The sequence below is a fragment of the Macrosteles quadrilineatus genome, unplaced genomic scaffold (assembly GCF_028750875.1).
Source record: "Macrosteles quadrilineatus isolate MER2022 unplaced genomic scaffold, UCM_ALF_1.0 Scaffold_2__2_contigs__length_208266976, whole genome shotgun sequence".
Taxonomy (NCBI): Eukaryota; Metazoa; Arthropoda; class Insecta; order Hemiptera; family Cicadellidae; genus Macrosteles; species Macrosteles quadrilineatus.
In genome coordinates this window covers 167,280,583-167,297,062 of record NW_026542595.1, presented here as the reverse complement: position 1 = coordinate 167,297,062, position 16,480 = coordinate 167,280,583, and the positions used below count along the sequence as shown (strand labels likewise).

Sequence of the window (16,480 nt, the reverse complement as noted above, 5' to 3'; positions counted from 1 at the left end):
CCTAAATAGATTTACAATTGTAACATAAGTTATAACATTTTTAAATGTTAATCAAGGAAATAACTAATCTTAGGCATATTTAATCGATTTAAAATAAAATTGAACTCAATTAACCTCATTGGAAAGTCTTGAATCTATAAGTATAAAAGAGGATGTTTGTATATCCTTATATATAACTAGCTGTAACCCGCGGGCTTTGCCCCGTTTAACTTCTTAATTTTCAAGATTATCTCGTTCGCATGGCTCAATCACGTCCTGGTTGGAGTTTGTTCGCTACGCTCACTCACCTTTAGGTTGGAGCTCGTTCACTACGCTAACTCGCCTCCAGGTTGAAGTTCGTTCGCTACGCTCACTCACCTTTTGGTTGCAAATTAGCTGTTGTCATAAATGTAAAAGAAATAATAGTGCTGCACCCTGTTGGTAATCCTTGTAACTTTAATGCTATTAAACATCATAGAACAGAACCAACGTGTTTAATTGAAACATCTGTTAAGATTCATTAATTCCATTTCTCATAAGGTTAACATGGGAAACTCCAGAGCCACTGGGACGGAGCCCGAAAGGATTTTTGAAATAAGAATATGCCCATATGTTAATCGGGAATGTGAGCTATCATCATGCCAAATTTTAGCCCAATCCGACCAGTATTTTTCGCGTTCACTTGTCACAAACATACATCCATACATCCATAGATCCAAACTTTCTCATTTACATCTATAAGTATAAAAGAGGATGTTTGTATATCCTTATATATAATTCTGTAAGACAAAATTTTTACCAGAAAATTGTGGACGTCTGGTAGGCCGCAGAAAAGTGGGAGGGGTCTTAAATTAAAGGTCTTGACCCCAGGGACTCGGGAAAAATAGCAGATTTCCCATAAAGTTACCAGAAAACGAGATATAACGTAAAATATCCACCATAAGAAATGCATGGGGACTGAAAAACGCCTGCATTCTATCAGCTGTTACTTATTTATTTGCAATGTTTACATTTATTCCGAAAGTCAATGTTGGTAAATACTCGTAATGTTTCAAAATGAATTGTGTTTAATTTTTTGTTTTCCGTTTTTATAATGAGTGAAGTAACTAGACAGGGTATGGGAAGACCTGAGGACGTGGAAGAGTGTCCAGGAATTCAACAGACTTAAGAAATGCAAAAGAGAACGTCATGTAGGGCCTAACTGTGAAAGAAATCCAGAAGCTGTTTTACAACCTGTCTTTAGAAGAACGCTGGAAAATGAGTCGAGTGTTGTTTCTCACAATCTAGGTCCTCTTAAAGCACTTGCATGCACTGTGGCGCATTTCACTTCGCAGAGGAGGCCACAAATGGACATTTCAACGCATGTTGCCACAATGGACATGCCACAACCACAAGTAAATGACGAACTAAAATAACTGCTTTTACATGATTCGAACTTCATAAAAAACATAAGGCAATACAACAGTGCAATGGTTTTTACGTCACTTTCCGCTACACAGAAATATATTCCGGGAAATGGGCCTTACTGTCTGAAAATTCAGGGACAAATTCATAGATATATTTCTGACATACTACCGCGAAATGGGGAGTTGCCTTCGTAATAATTAATAATAATTTTTACCTTTGCATATGGTTTTCAAAATGGAAACTATAACAGAATTTGTAAGCTTACAAAAAAAAAACTTCAATTTTAAACTAGATAAGATGTGCAATGTTTGGCTGTATGATTTCAGCTCTGATTCGTCGTTCTCCGGGCTCAGGCCAAACCGTGTGCACGTTTCCATTTCTTAATATGTTGTGTTATTGATTTAATCATTATTTTACAATTGTATTTCGTTGACACATCAGAAGCAACTAATATACGACTCCAATGGAAGGAAAACCAAGATATAAAACAAAAAACACTGTTAATTTTAAGTACTGTAACATACAATTGATAATTTTAAAAACAAAGGCCTATTTCGAATATTTGTCATTTTATATATGGATTTTTTTATTGTAGTCTAAATTAGGGGCTATGGCCCCTATAGGCCACGAGTATATATATATATATATATATATATTTGTTTGGCAGTGATAAACTCAGACACCGCTGAACCGATTGCCACGAAACTTGGTGAATACGTGTAGAATTTCATGGAATAGGTTTATACACCATCAATTTCGTGATCCGTCCAATCGGCTCCGCCCCAGTGGCTCTGGAGTTTCCCATGTTAACCTTATGAGAAATGGAATTAATGAATCTTAACAGCTGTTTCAATTTGACAAGTTGGTTCTGTTCTATGATGTTCAATAGCATTCAAGTTACAAGGATTACCAACAGGGTGCAGCACTATTATTTCTTTTACATTTATGACAACAGCTAATTTGCAACCAAAAGGTGAGTGAGCATAGCGAACGAACTTCAACCTGGAGGCGGGTTAGCGTAGTGAACGAGCTATCCTGAAGGCAAGTGAGCGTAGCGAACGAGCTAACCTGAAGGCAAGTGAGCGCAGCGAACGAGCCCCAACCTAAAGGTGAGTGAGCGTAGCGAACGAGCTCCAACCTAAAGGTGAGTGAGCGTAGCGAACGAACTTCAACCAGGACGTGATTGAGCCATGCGAACGAGATCATCTTGAAAATTAAGAAGTTAAACGGGGCAAATCCCGCGGGTTACAGATAGTTCTGAATAAAAATGTAAACCTTTAAAATAGATTATTTATTATCTTGTTTAATTAAAGTTTAACCAAAGTGAAACGAATTTAACTTAGATAAAATTTATGTTTACACACCAATGCAATAAACAATAAAGTGATGCTATATTAGTTTATAATTTTTAACAAATTTATTTTTGGATTGTCATTACATATTTCAGAATTAAAAGTCTTATTATATGAAATAAAATTTCATGAATAGTTTAATCTGATACCCAACTGACTTTCTATCTATCAGATTATATTGCTAACCGAATGTAATGCTATGAATTACTAAAATTGTATTTAATTAAACTGGTTTGATAATGTGTTTATATCATCACCACCAGATAGGATTAATTAAACAACATGTATATATATTCCGATCATGTAACCTGATTGATATATCACATTCAACTGTATGCTGTTGACATGTACGCGGCATTTATACGTGCCGTTCCCTATTCAGCACTCTCGCCAGGGATGAATGCAAATAATTATCTTTGTTCGCCTCTGGGACGACGTGAAGGAGGCTCGAGGGAAATTAATGAGCGGGATTACACTCTGGTCGCTGTCATATTTTCGCATTAAATTATACGACTTTTTCAAAATTATGTTTTCTTTTTTTGGCGACACTGATAATTTACGTATAAAACTACATCAGAGGAGGCTCTCGAATTTTTCACAAACACCTTTCACAACAACACTGAACACTGAAACTTCAAAACTTAACTTTTTGTGACTTGCGATTGAAATGTCTGGCAAGTCAACTAGTCTTAATCAACTTACATGTCACTAAACAAACAAAAAATATTGTTAAATATATCGTATCTGGTTAGTAATGAAATAAAATATTTCATTTATTTGTAAATATTAGGTGAATTAAAGGTGGCTTGATCCCCCCCTCCCAAGTAGATACATTTATTTGTTTACATCCTAATCAATCTGCACAGTATAAGCTGAATAAGAACTAGTTATTATTTGCTTGGTAATGGTACCATCACTTACTTTCCAATGGTAAAACTACCGTTGTGTCATTTGTATAACTATTGTATGGTTATATAACTATTAAATGATAACTAGTGGAAAACAAAATGTGTGGTTCTGAGTTACAAAGAAAAAAATAACCCTTTAAAACCATGAAAGTGAGGCAACATGGTTTAATACATTTCCATGAAAATTATACATTTCTTAACTATCTTTGTTTTGTAATTTAGACTGTCGCTTTGATATTATCATACATTACATTATAACACATAATATCTAAATAAAATTACCAATTTTGTTCTTGAACGTCATATTTTCGTATAAAACAAACATTGTGGCAAGCCAACGAGATAAGGTAGAGAAAAGTGACTCTTACAATCCTGATGTATGGACCTCATCACTCCAGTAAAGCTTTCACTGACTGCAAACACAACTTGTCCTTGGTGTATGTTTACGAAATAGCTATTCGTTAAAGAGGAGATCTAGCTAAATACTCCTTAGAGTTTAAAAAAAGATCAATATTGTGATACAGCTAAAGATTTTTTTAAGCAGTATTCAGCTATTTATAAAAAAGTAAATGAATAAAAAATTTTGTTAGTTATATTCAATCAAGAAATGGTTAAAACGGTGGTGTATTGCCACAAGATGCTTGTTATATTCCACCATACTTATTATGTCCTCTTACTCCTCATGGCTCAGTCACGAAGTTCTGATTTGCAAACCAAATCCCAAAGTTCGTGAACAATCTAGACCAGGTGTATTCATGAGACCTCTTGCGTTAAATGCGTTTGCAATTAAAAAGCTGATTTTGCACAACACAAGAAACGCGTTTTGAAAGCAATATCCAACCCCCAATAAACATACAATATATTTAAATGTCCGTTACGCTTCTAGGAGTCATGTTAGTGATTTTGAATTGGAATTAGCTACAAGATGTGAAATGTAATACACACAGGTGGTCCAAGTATTTTAAGTTGTTAGAGACCACACAACCTTTTTATTCCCAAGATGATACAGGGATATTCCTGTTAGGTTACATACGAAATGTTATTTGTTATTTGTACCAGAGAGATTACTTATTACCAAACCAACCACTGAACTAAATATTTATGTCAATTACACATAAACAATTGATTGTCTACAACAATGTTTTTTTTATATGAATGCCTAGTAGTTTTTATTTATGTATGTAAATTCATTCAAATGCAGATTCATGCAATAAATTCAACAATTCATGCTTACATTTTGATCTGTTTTGTGTGCCATTTATATATCTTGTAGCAAAATAGAACTGTACCAGATGATTTTATGTCTTCTAACCACATAATTGGAAACACTTTACAAAGCGTATATCTCATGATGATGATAACGTGTATTAATGTTTATCCCTATAAAAATGAAACGATTGAAATTATTTATGCTATAAAAATACCTGCCATAAGTGTATGACTAGTACTCTTTAGAATGAATACCTACGGAAAAATCTAATATCTATTTTTTCAGCCAGTCCTGAAAATCAATATTGAGGCCTGTCTCTATTTACATGGATGAACGGAATTGTATACTTGGCCTTTCTTAATATACAACTGACGAGAACGTTTGTGAAATGACTAATATATGAAATGTGTTTTGCCAATAACAGCGTTTGTGGAATCAAAGTGACTTGTTAATAGATTTTCATACAAATTAATCTCGCTTTATGTTAGTATTTAGAATTTAATTGTACAACAATACAATATATAAATTGTTACCTAAGTGTAAGTGTAATCACAAGTAATCTATGATAACATGTTAAGGTCTTCAATGAATTTATTTTAAAACAAAGGTTTAAACCTTATCCATTGCAAATAAGTACATATAGTGTACTAATTAGACAGTTTTACTAGCCTTACATTTAAATCAAACTAACAATCTTGCACAAAGAATTATGAATTTTATTTGTAATCTGACAGAATGAATGCATGAAAAGAATAAGTTATTACACTGACACTATTTCAATCTTTTAAACGAAGTGTAAACTAAATAAAGGAAAAACGAGAAAATTATACGTTTTATCTTAGATAAGGTTGTCAGCAAAGTTTGATGCTAAAAATGGCCTCCCCTAGTGGGGATGATGTTCTTATCTTATTTCATTTTGTTGTCTTTCCATCTTAACATTTCATATTTTTGCAGAAAATAAACTTAAATGGCCTAAGCAATGTTCAAGTTAGATCGATTTGATGGATATTAAGTGTTTATGCATTTATTTACACTTTAATCATCTATGGCGGGAAATAAGAGGTTGATAAGCTACATTATGCATTCAAATCTATTCAATGAACAATTGGTAATATGAGAATTTACAAATTTTCACTTAATTAGAACTAATTATATAAAGCTTTCCCACCGCTTCCACATAATCCGTAGTTAAAAGTTGAGATAAAAAAAAATGATCATTGTAATTAGGTTTAGAGTGTTTGAGGAGTTTTTAAATAACACTATCATCATTTTGATAACTACCAAAGTTTGATCTAGTCATCTCAATGTACTTATAATTTCCGAGATACCTAACAGATGTTAATTAATAACACAAATCAACTCTTTTAAGATCAAGTAACAATATTCACTATCATTAACTAATTGACATATTTGTTAGGACAAAATATTTATGGCTATGTTAGGTTTTAATGAACATTTATTGTATTTTTCTATTAACATTGAACATTAGATAAGAGTACCAGTTTACCAATGAATCTCTATATGAATTACTAGCAGAGTTAGTACCCGTCCTTCGTTTGGGGCTGGCGTATAAGTAAAATACCCCCGCCGCAGCAAACCTGCCGACTAAGCGAATTTCCATTTGTCTGAATTGATTTTCAGTTAAATATATTTTAATAACATTAGGTTTAACGAGTACCTAGGTTTGCTGCTACAAGGAAACTAATAAAGTGTGTTTTTGAGTAAAATATTGATAGCTTAGTACAAAATAAATAAATTTGCCAAGTTTGATCGAAATATATTCATAAACAAGCAAACTACAACATTTGACAATATTCTCCATAAGAATAACATGGGAATTTAAAATTTAAAATTTTTTTTATTTTCTCCGTTACTAATAATTGAACAAAAATACTTTTATATACTAAATTATTTGTTTTTTTAAGCTCTTTAAAAAGGCCTAAAGAGAAATTGGGAAATTTTGTGTTTTGAGGGTCAAAAGTGAGAAAAACCAATTTTTACCCCATAAAACCCCCCGTAAAGCCCCGTTCCCATGGTCCGATCGTGCTGGTTCGCGAACTCATTCAAGTTTATCCCGCTTTACACCTTTAAACCAAATTTCATCAAAATCGGACAAAAATTACTCAAGTTATCGCGTTCACGGACGTATATATATATATATATATATATATATATATATATATGTCTATATATATATATATACATATATAAAAATTTGAACGAATAGTGTTTTTGGCCTCTGGGGACATCAAAATGAAAAAGTAAATCGGTCCCGGGTCTAGGTCTTACCGTGCCACCTACGGTAATAGCTACTTCCCTATAGGGAAATTCGCTAAAATGTTTATTGCAGTTATACTCGTGCTTTGCGTTTGCAAAGGGAGAAGAGGAGACTGTTTAAGAAAATTTAGCTCTTTTAATTTACGGTATTCTATAGAATAGCACACATACCATAGCCATAATGTTCTACCACTGCACCTAAACAATAGAAAAAAGTAAAGTTCTCATAGCTTTTTGTTGTTGCTTGATTCAAATTGGCTGTCGTCGTAAATGAAAAAAAGCTAATAGTGTTGCACCCTGTTGGTAAACCTTATAACTTTGTAATGCTATTTAATATCATAGAACCAAATTGTGTAGTTAAAAAGCTGACAAAATTCGTGTAATCATTTTAAATATGGATACTTTTAAGGTTAACATGGGAATCTCCAGAGCACTAATTGCCTATTAAAAATCGATCACACAAATCGATCACACGTTTTATTTCCTCATGTAAATCTCCCTATTTTCTTGTTCATTAAAATTAATCGTCACATTGTTGAATCTCTTTCGGTGTGGAGCCCGAAAGGATTTTTGAGATAAGAATGCGTCTATATATTATTCGGGAATGTGAGCTGTCGTCACACTCAATTTCAGCCCAATTCGACCACTGTTTACTTGTCACAAACATCCATCCATTCACCCAGACATCCAAACTTTCTCACTTATAATATTAGTAGGATAAGATACTAGGATTTAAGTACTAATCCGCAAAGATTTTGTCTTAAATCCATGTATAAACTTTCCAACAATCTCGCTATGTGACGCACACGAACACTGTAATGGAGAAAGTGGCAAGGTAGTAGCGAGAGAAGACAGAACTTTCCGTTTGCTAACAAAGCTTTGCGTCAGCTGTGACGTTGACGATGAGAACTTTACTACGTAACTTGGTAATACGGAGGTAGCTGCACAAGTCTCTTGATGTTAAAAACATAAAATATGGATAAAAATGAATCAAGATAAGTAGAGATTTTTAACATTAGAACTCGATTAGTAATAGTTACAGTCATTAGTGCAACGTATCCGTTATTCTTGACAGAAACAATGATTAAATGATTTAAAAATCGAGTATGAGAAATTAACTCGAGTTTAAGTCTCGTGCAGAAAATAAACTAGAAGGTAGCTTCCTGAGTTCAATACAGACAAGTTGAGCAGCGCAGACATGTTCTTCATCTGTTGAAGAATAATGAATTGCTAATTTTATGAAAGTTCTAGCATATGTTTTAAATAAGTTTCCAATTCCCTCGCTCATTAAAACTAATTCTCACATTGTTGTTTCATTTGTTGTTGATTCCAGTATTTTCGCCTTTCCAATGACTCAATTATTTCCCGAAACAGGTGATTTGACAGATTGTTTAAGTTATTTTCCTAGAATATTACTTGCTTCTAGTTACTCTTAAATAATGTTTATTGATTGGTGTGCGCAAAAAGGTTGTTGAATTTTATATTTATTGATGAAATCTTCACAAAATACTGTCTCTTTCCTAGCGTTATTAGTTTACCCATGAGCCTATACTAAAAAATTGACTGTTATGAAATATATTAGTGATTAGATATCAATATTGTTGCAGTTGCAGATACATCAACCAATGAAATCTATTGATCTACCTCTTCATTGAGCATTGATTTCAAAAAATGTCTTTCGAACTACCTTTTGAACTGGCCTTTAAAATGAAGAGTAAGGTTATACTATCATTGTTTATTGGTATAATGTTGGTCAAAAGTGAATATTACAACTATTATATTATCTGTTTACAATATTGACTTTAGGCTTTGCAAGCTTATTGGGGACAAAGCTACCAAAAATATATACAAAAAAGATATTTAAAAGTAATGTATTTTCCCATCGCCCGCATGAGAGAGTAGGCAAAGTTGGTGCTGTATCGATTTCACCGCTTGCAGATTAACGGCGCTACGTTTGTTGAACATCGAGATTCCATAGAATACGACCCCATAACGTGTTTTATAACCATATTTCCTTTGTTTTTTTTAACTCACTCCTAATAATGAAATGTTTTACATGGACTGCATAAATAACTATTAATTTAACACTATCAATCATTGTTAAATAAAAAAAATGTTATATTCGTTAGGAAATTTATGTACGATTTATTGTTTTCTTTTTAAAATTAATTTTTATGATACAATTGAAAATAACCTATGTAAACAAGTGGTTTAAAGAATGAACGTTATTTTACAAATAATATTTGAGTTAATTGAAGCCAGTCACAGATATAGGTTAAACGAAGTAACCATTTTGAGGGAACATTCAATGAATATACAATCAATATTAATACCAGAATAATTTATTTTCATTTACATTATTAGTCAGACAGTCTAGTAGCATATTAACAAATTTCAAAATAGGCCAACACCTTAGATATGCATGCGCACTTTTGATTGTTAAATACAGACCAAAACAGCTGATAGACACATTCTTTTAAGTACAAAATAATGCACGTGTACTCAAACAACTTTCAGGTCGTGGGCAAAGTAAAAGTTAGGAAAGTTGCACAAAACCCTACAATAATTGAATTCTTTATGGGTTCACTACCTGTTTTCCAATGCAAATCAATGTAATTTGCGTTCCAAACGAACTCAAACCTTCTAATGTAAGAGAGGAGAACATTGAAAGTCTCTTTACTCAGTTTGAGGTTAAAGGCGTTTTACGTTTTATTGTGAAATTCGAGATTGATATAATGGAAAATGTGTGTTTAAAAGCTCCTTGAGGTGAAATTTGAAACTGTGTTTGGTAACAGCATTATTTTACGAGTTTTTTAGTCGTAGTTTGTAGATTTTTGTATGAAAAAAATTCCAAACGAGGAAACACCATAAATAGTATTTTGGAAAAAAAACTTGTAACCTTATGTTGCTAGTCTTAATTGAATAATAATAGACTTATTGATAATAATACAATGAATTTAGTCGATATTTCAAAAATATAATCTTAAACAGATTTGTCCGTTTATATTGACAGATATTTATAGAAATGTATTTATGGAAAGATGGTTTTGGTTAAAAATACCTGTTAACCTACCGAATTTTAAATGACTTAAATAACTGTTGTTACAGTTTTTTACACATTTTTACGTAGCCTAAAAATAAAAATAAATAAAAGGTAACAATATAATCCAATTAAATCATGATTTGCACTTGTAACTTTAGTAAAATACCTCATGAACGTTAAAACTCATTAGGAACAATTTCCAATGTGAATAAAGAGTTATATAAAAAAAACTGTCAGTTTTATTATGCAACGATTACTACTGTTGTTAGGCCCTATATGAAATTACATTTTTACATTGTAGTCATAAAAATACATTTTCAAATACGTAATTTTTACCAAACCAACGATTACATACAATTTCCTATTTTTGCAAAAGCTTTAAACTTACAGAGTCCATAATTTGCCGATATTATTTTTTGTTTGTTCCGGGCTCACCTATAAAAACGAGAATATTATAAAACCTCCACGACGTAATGGTCTGACCCAACACCAAGTCAATGTCAGCTGTCACATCAATGTGTAGGTGATCAATCTTACATTGAGGCAACTTTCAACTTGTACACCATCAGATGTAGAGAACTGAGTGTTGTGATGTGGAAAAACTATATCATTACTTAGATATCTGATAAGTGATTTTACATGTTAAATTGTAGATTGACGTTTTGTGAGGAGAGATCCCAAAAACACAGTAAGTGATCGTTACACTCATACCCTCTCACTTAGGACATCTTTTTTTACAGATTTGTGGACTAACAGATTAAAGTGGGCCCAAACCACCGAGCGGGCTCTATCACATGGCTATACCCTATTGTTGAAAGGCTGGGACATAAAGAAATGTAAGTCTTGATATAGTCTCCGAGCCTTCAAAATAGAACCTTTTGCTACAATACCAGATAAAATACTAGATAGATTCCCTTTTAATCAATCAAAAACTATATATTCCACCCACCAATGTATTTATTTATTCAAAATGTAATATGTGAAATTCATTAAATTAATGTGAAGCAAAAAATAATTTTAAATAGATTGCACAAACATATAAACTTGAAGCAACATAAGGCAGGGTCGTCTCAGTAGTGATTTCCTCGTTTGTGACTTTATTACGCTACATTCATGAGACTCGCAGTGTGCAGATAAAGAAAATTACTTTTCAGTCAGAGATGTACAATTTTATTTGATTTTTCTTTCTTCTGCGATAATACACTCTTGCTCGTCACAAGTAGCAAAAATACTCAATATTCAAAAAAATGTATTAAAGACACCAGTTACTTCTTTTTGATATTTTATAAAAAATTTCCTACCTTACACTAGGTATGACAACTTTTACTGATCAACATAACTAATAAAAGTAAAACTGTAGATAATATACATGGTATTGGGCGATCAATTTCCATGGGACATTGCAACATTATGAAAAGAATCATACTTCATCAATGTTTCGTAAAAACCATACTTTAAGACAACTAAGGCTTCATTAGCTTGTAATCCAATAGATAACTAATATTGTAATTCATGAATTTTTCATCAGCCTTGCTTAGCCTCAGAGAAAAATAATAGAGGACCAATTTTCTTAAGCTATTAAATTATAACAGTTATTATTTCTCATTCTGGCAAATTAAATTAACTACAACGGATCAGGGAAATTTAGTCATGTTATTTTAGTTTATATATTTCTATTAGTCATATTTTAACTAGCCAACTGTTTTAAAAGTATTATAACGTTGAAATAAATTAAACTGTTTAACCCTGAATATTATCTAAAATCCATTGAACCTATACGCATTGGATTAGGTTAGTAATATCCGATTAAATTATTAGCTTTCTATCAGATAACCTTGCCTAGAATGGTTTCAAATGAGTTCATTATAGATTAAAATCGTCAACTACAAATTCAATTAATTAACCTTGGATATGGGCAGACCATGTAACCAGATTGATATATATCACATTCCACTGTATGCAGTAGACACGTATGCAGCATTTATACGTGCCGTTCCCTATTCAGCACTCTCGCCAGGGATGAATGCAAATTATCTTTGTTCGCCTCTGGGACGACGTGAAGGAGGCTCGAGGGAAATTAATGAACGGGATTACACTCTGGTCGCTGTCATATTTTCGCATTAAATTATACGACTTTTTTCAGAAAGGTAATTTCCCCTGCATGTGTGACTGTAGAATTTACTGCTCGGATTACATCAGAAGCTTTTCACGAAAATATAACATTCATATGTTAAACGTTTTTGATTGATGAAATGAAACACTCACATCTATACTCGGTAGACTTTACTGTTTTAAAACTTCCGCTTTTATTTTAACCATTAAATAAAAATTAATTGTTGTATAGAAGAGAATCTTTCTCGGAAATCGTAATTCGTATGGTTGAATGAATAGTCAAAGCTATTATTATCAATCATGGGAGGGGAGGCCACTATGTGCGTATTTCAACCAAATATGAGCGAACAAATCGTAGATTATTAGATACAAGGTAAAACACATTCTATAGTTATTTGTGTAACTAGTGTGCACTTTGCTACACATGAGACAAATGTTTACACACGAGCCGCAGGGTAGTGTAGAAAGTTTCTCGAGTGCAGTAAAGGCACTTTGCACTCACGTTAGACGTTATATTTTTCCTTCAGTTACTATAAATGATATAAATTTGTACATAATATTTACAGATATACTTTTAATACTTAATCATTTTGATTGTAATGGATTAATACAAAGAAAAAAACCGGTTTGAAGTTGTCAACCTACGAATGAATTACCGTTTGAAGCCATAAAACGGGGGATACAGTTTTATAAAATCAATCCTGCTTTAGTAATGAAGATTATGACTTCCATTGGTGACAGCAGGTTTTATTAAAGGAATATATATTTTATTTTTCGCTAAAGAGGTATCGAATTTCACATTTTCGTATAAAACAAACAAAGTAGCGAGACAAGGAAATGAGGTATGAGGTAGAGTAAGTGACTCCTTAACAATGCTGATATATCTACCTCATCACTCTAGCCTGCAATCTGCAATGCTCTCACTGACTGCGAACACACTATCTTACTGTGTAACTTCGAAAATCAAAACTATTCAATTTTGTCTGAGAAATTTTGTTATGTCAACTTCGTATTTTTTGCCATGTTGTATGTGGTGCAGATAGTAATTCTTCGTTATACACAACTGTTTTCGAGAGGAGGAAAATCGTACGACCTTAAAAAGGGAATGACGACGATGACGACGACGATGATGATAATTATGATGGTGGTGGTACCGATGATGGCAATGATAATGATGATGACGATGGCGCATTACTTTGAACCCAAATGAAATTGTAATATTAAACAGGTACTTAACATTCCCTCTCAGTCATCATTGCTCAGTGACGAAGTTCAAGCTCAGATTTGCAAACCAGATACCAAAGTTCTTGAACAATCTGAAGCAGGAGTGTAAATGATATTCCTTCAAGAGTTTGATGAGCTTCATTCAGCCAAAACTGGTCTAAATCTTGTTTTTTACAACAATAAATCACACAGTGGAAACTACAATTCCGTCGCAATGCTATAACCTCTAAACGTCTAAACTATACTATATATATTTATTTATGACCGCTTTCGTAAGTTTCAGTTAATTAATTGCAGATTTAAAATTTTCTGTAACCTATTTTTACTCACACGATCATTTTTATTCAATAGGTAATACCAAGGTTTTCTTGCAATGATATGAAATTGCCTATTTATCTGACAGAAAAACTTTACATTAATAAACACGTAATATAATACAATCTAATCAAATTTCTTTCATGATAATAATTAATTGTAATAGCAAATCCAAATATTAAACCTTTAACAATGTAAAAGTATTATTAAGTTTTATACATTAAACATGATTATGGTAGATGTTTTTAATATGCTGTTGATTATTTATCCATAAACAAAAATCTAAAACATCCATTTTCATCCCTGTCTCGAAAGTCAACGTAAAGCGTGTCTCAGTAAACACAAAAATACAAAGTAGTGTATTGTTTGCTTCCCCTTCCTTGAATATAAATCTGACGAGAACGTTTGTAAGATGGCTGAGATATGAAATATGTTTCACCAATAGACCAGACTGGCGCCGTATATCTTGGAACAACGTGACTTGTAAATCAATTTTGATACATTTTTCTGTTATAGTATGAAGTGCTCGATGCTAACTTTCTTAAAAAAAAGGGTACATAGGTCAATTTTCAGAATTGAAAATTATGATTCTAAAAATAAAACAATCGTCTTTTCATCTTAATTAGAATATCTTTGTTAAAAATGATTATGTACGTAATTGATTTACAAATACGTAAACGGTACGGATTTGTTAGTATTTATAGGTTACGCTTTTGAATTAAAATGAACAATACCTACCACAAATAACAATTAAAGGAACTTACGAAGATTTTAGGAAAACTTAAACATTTTCACATTATAGAACAGTACAGTATAGAAAATTGTAAAATCAAAGACTCACTGATATTGTCACTTAGATAAGGTTGTCGGCAAAGTTTGGTTCTAAAACTGCCCCAAGTGGCAATGATGCTCTTATCTTACTTCATTTTGTTCTCGTTCAATCTTACTGAGAAAAAGTAAAATATCGAGACAGAAAATAAACTGAAGTGTTCTCTTTTGCAGCATTTTTCAGGATTGATCGATTTTAAGCAGACTTACAAATTTTATGCAGGCTTATATGAACCTAATAAAACATTAATTTAAAATGTAGAATAGCAACTTACTTCATTTTGTTCAATTTTATCAACAAAAACAAGTGTCATTTCGCGGCAGAAATCAGACTGATGCTGTCTCTTTTGCGACAATCTTCAAGACCAATCGATTCAGGCTCAAGATTTATTAGATTCATATACTGAGCCACAATACTAATTAAGTTTTGAATTAGTTTTCAATTTTTTGTTTACTTAGGTCTTTATAAGGTTTAAGCCACTTTAAAATCATCTACCACATAAAAATAGGCAAAGGTTGTCTTTTAAATGGAATTAACAATGCTTTTAACACAGAATAGATCCATATTGCTCAATCCTAGACATATGCCTCAATCGTGTCATGTAGAACCTATAGATGTTTAAGGTTTTATATACTATTATTCAATTAGAAGCTACAAGTTTATTCTGAGGGAAATACAATTATGTACTGACGAATCAATTCGCTTGTATCTAGACATAGATCTTCATTGATTTTGAGCTACCGGTAACCATTTTCCAGGATAAAAAGGCAACGATATATTACCATGCTTTGACAGGGTAATTTTGTTTTTAGAAATAATTTAACTGTGTAATGAAATTCGAAATTATTTATATGATTCTGTTTTTCTTTCTTTCATATCATTAGGAATTTTTTCATGTAAAGCGTTGTTACGAGGCCCAACCCTCTGAATTCTCTCAAAATCAACCGACATATTAAAATCATAAATTTCGAGACGGATCGTAATATTCACCTGACTAATAGTTATTATTTTATAATGCACTTACTGTTATTTTATTATAGTATAATAATAGTCTGTGTTACTCCAATTAGTAATAAAACAGGATATTTTATGTACCGTAAACGAAAGGGGTAAAAGGCCAATACAATCTAAATAAAATAGCAAATTAAAGCCCTTTTCACAGTTAACAGTCGAGATTTAAAAGCAATAAAATTAAAATTATCTTTATCGTTTGTATTGTTATTCAAATTAGTCTAATAGGGTTTGGATATTTACAAAAGCGTAGAAGATAACAGTTGTCGATCTTACACCAATGATCAATCCATGTTGAAAACACGTATAGTATAGAGTTTCCGCATACAAAAAAAGAAACTTTTGTGATGTCTGAGATAGTTAACCACTTTATAATTTATCATAGTTTATTTTCAGAGACTTGATACTCGATATTGAAAGCAGAATAACAAAATATGGCAATAACAAAATTATCTATAACGTAGCATGAAATATTGAATGCCAATCAATACCTCGTTTTCCTTCCTGTTCTGTTTAACAATAACATAAAAAGACGATAATCTTTTTTGCAAAGGCCCCTCAAACAATCCAGTTAAGGACGAACATGAAGACTGTTTTAGAGAAACTGGCATTGTACTAAGAGAAAATACAGAACTTTAATATGGTAACTAAGCTTTGTGTCAGCTGTGGCGTTAACAAGAACTTACCAACGTCACGTTTTTAAACTGAGGAACCTGACTCTAGTGCGACGTTGAGACGGGATGGACGTAAATATAATGTGACTATAGACGGAATAGTATTATCTTATGAATAATAATTCACACTGGGTTGGTA

General features: G+C 32.2%; 1 protein-coding gene across 1 annotated transcript in view; it reads right to left on the bottom strand.

Moving 5' to 3' along the window:
* LOC128985413 (protein qui-1) overlaps window positions 1-16,480 on the bottom strand; it is a 252,153-nt gene that overhangs the window by 139,063 nt on the left and 96,610 nt on the right. The gene's annotated exons all lie outside the window — the stretch shown is intronic.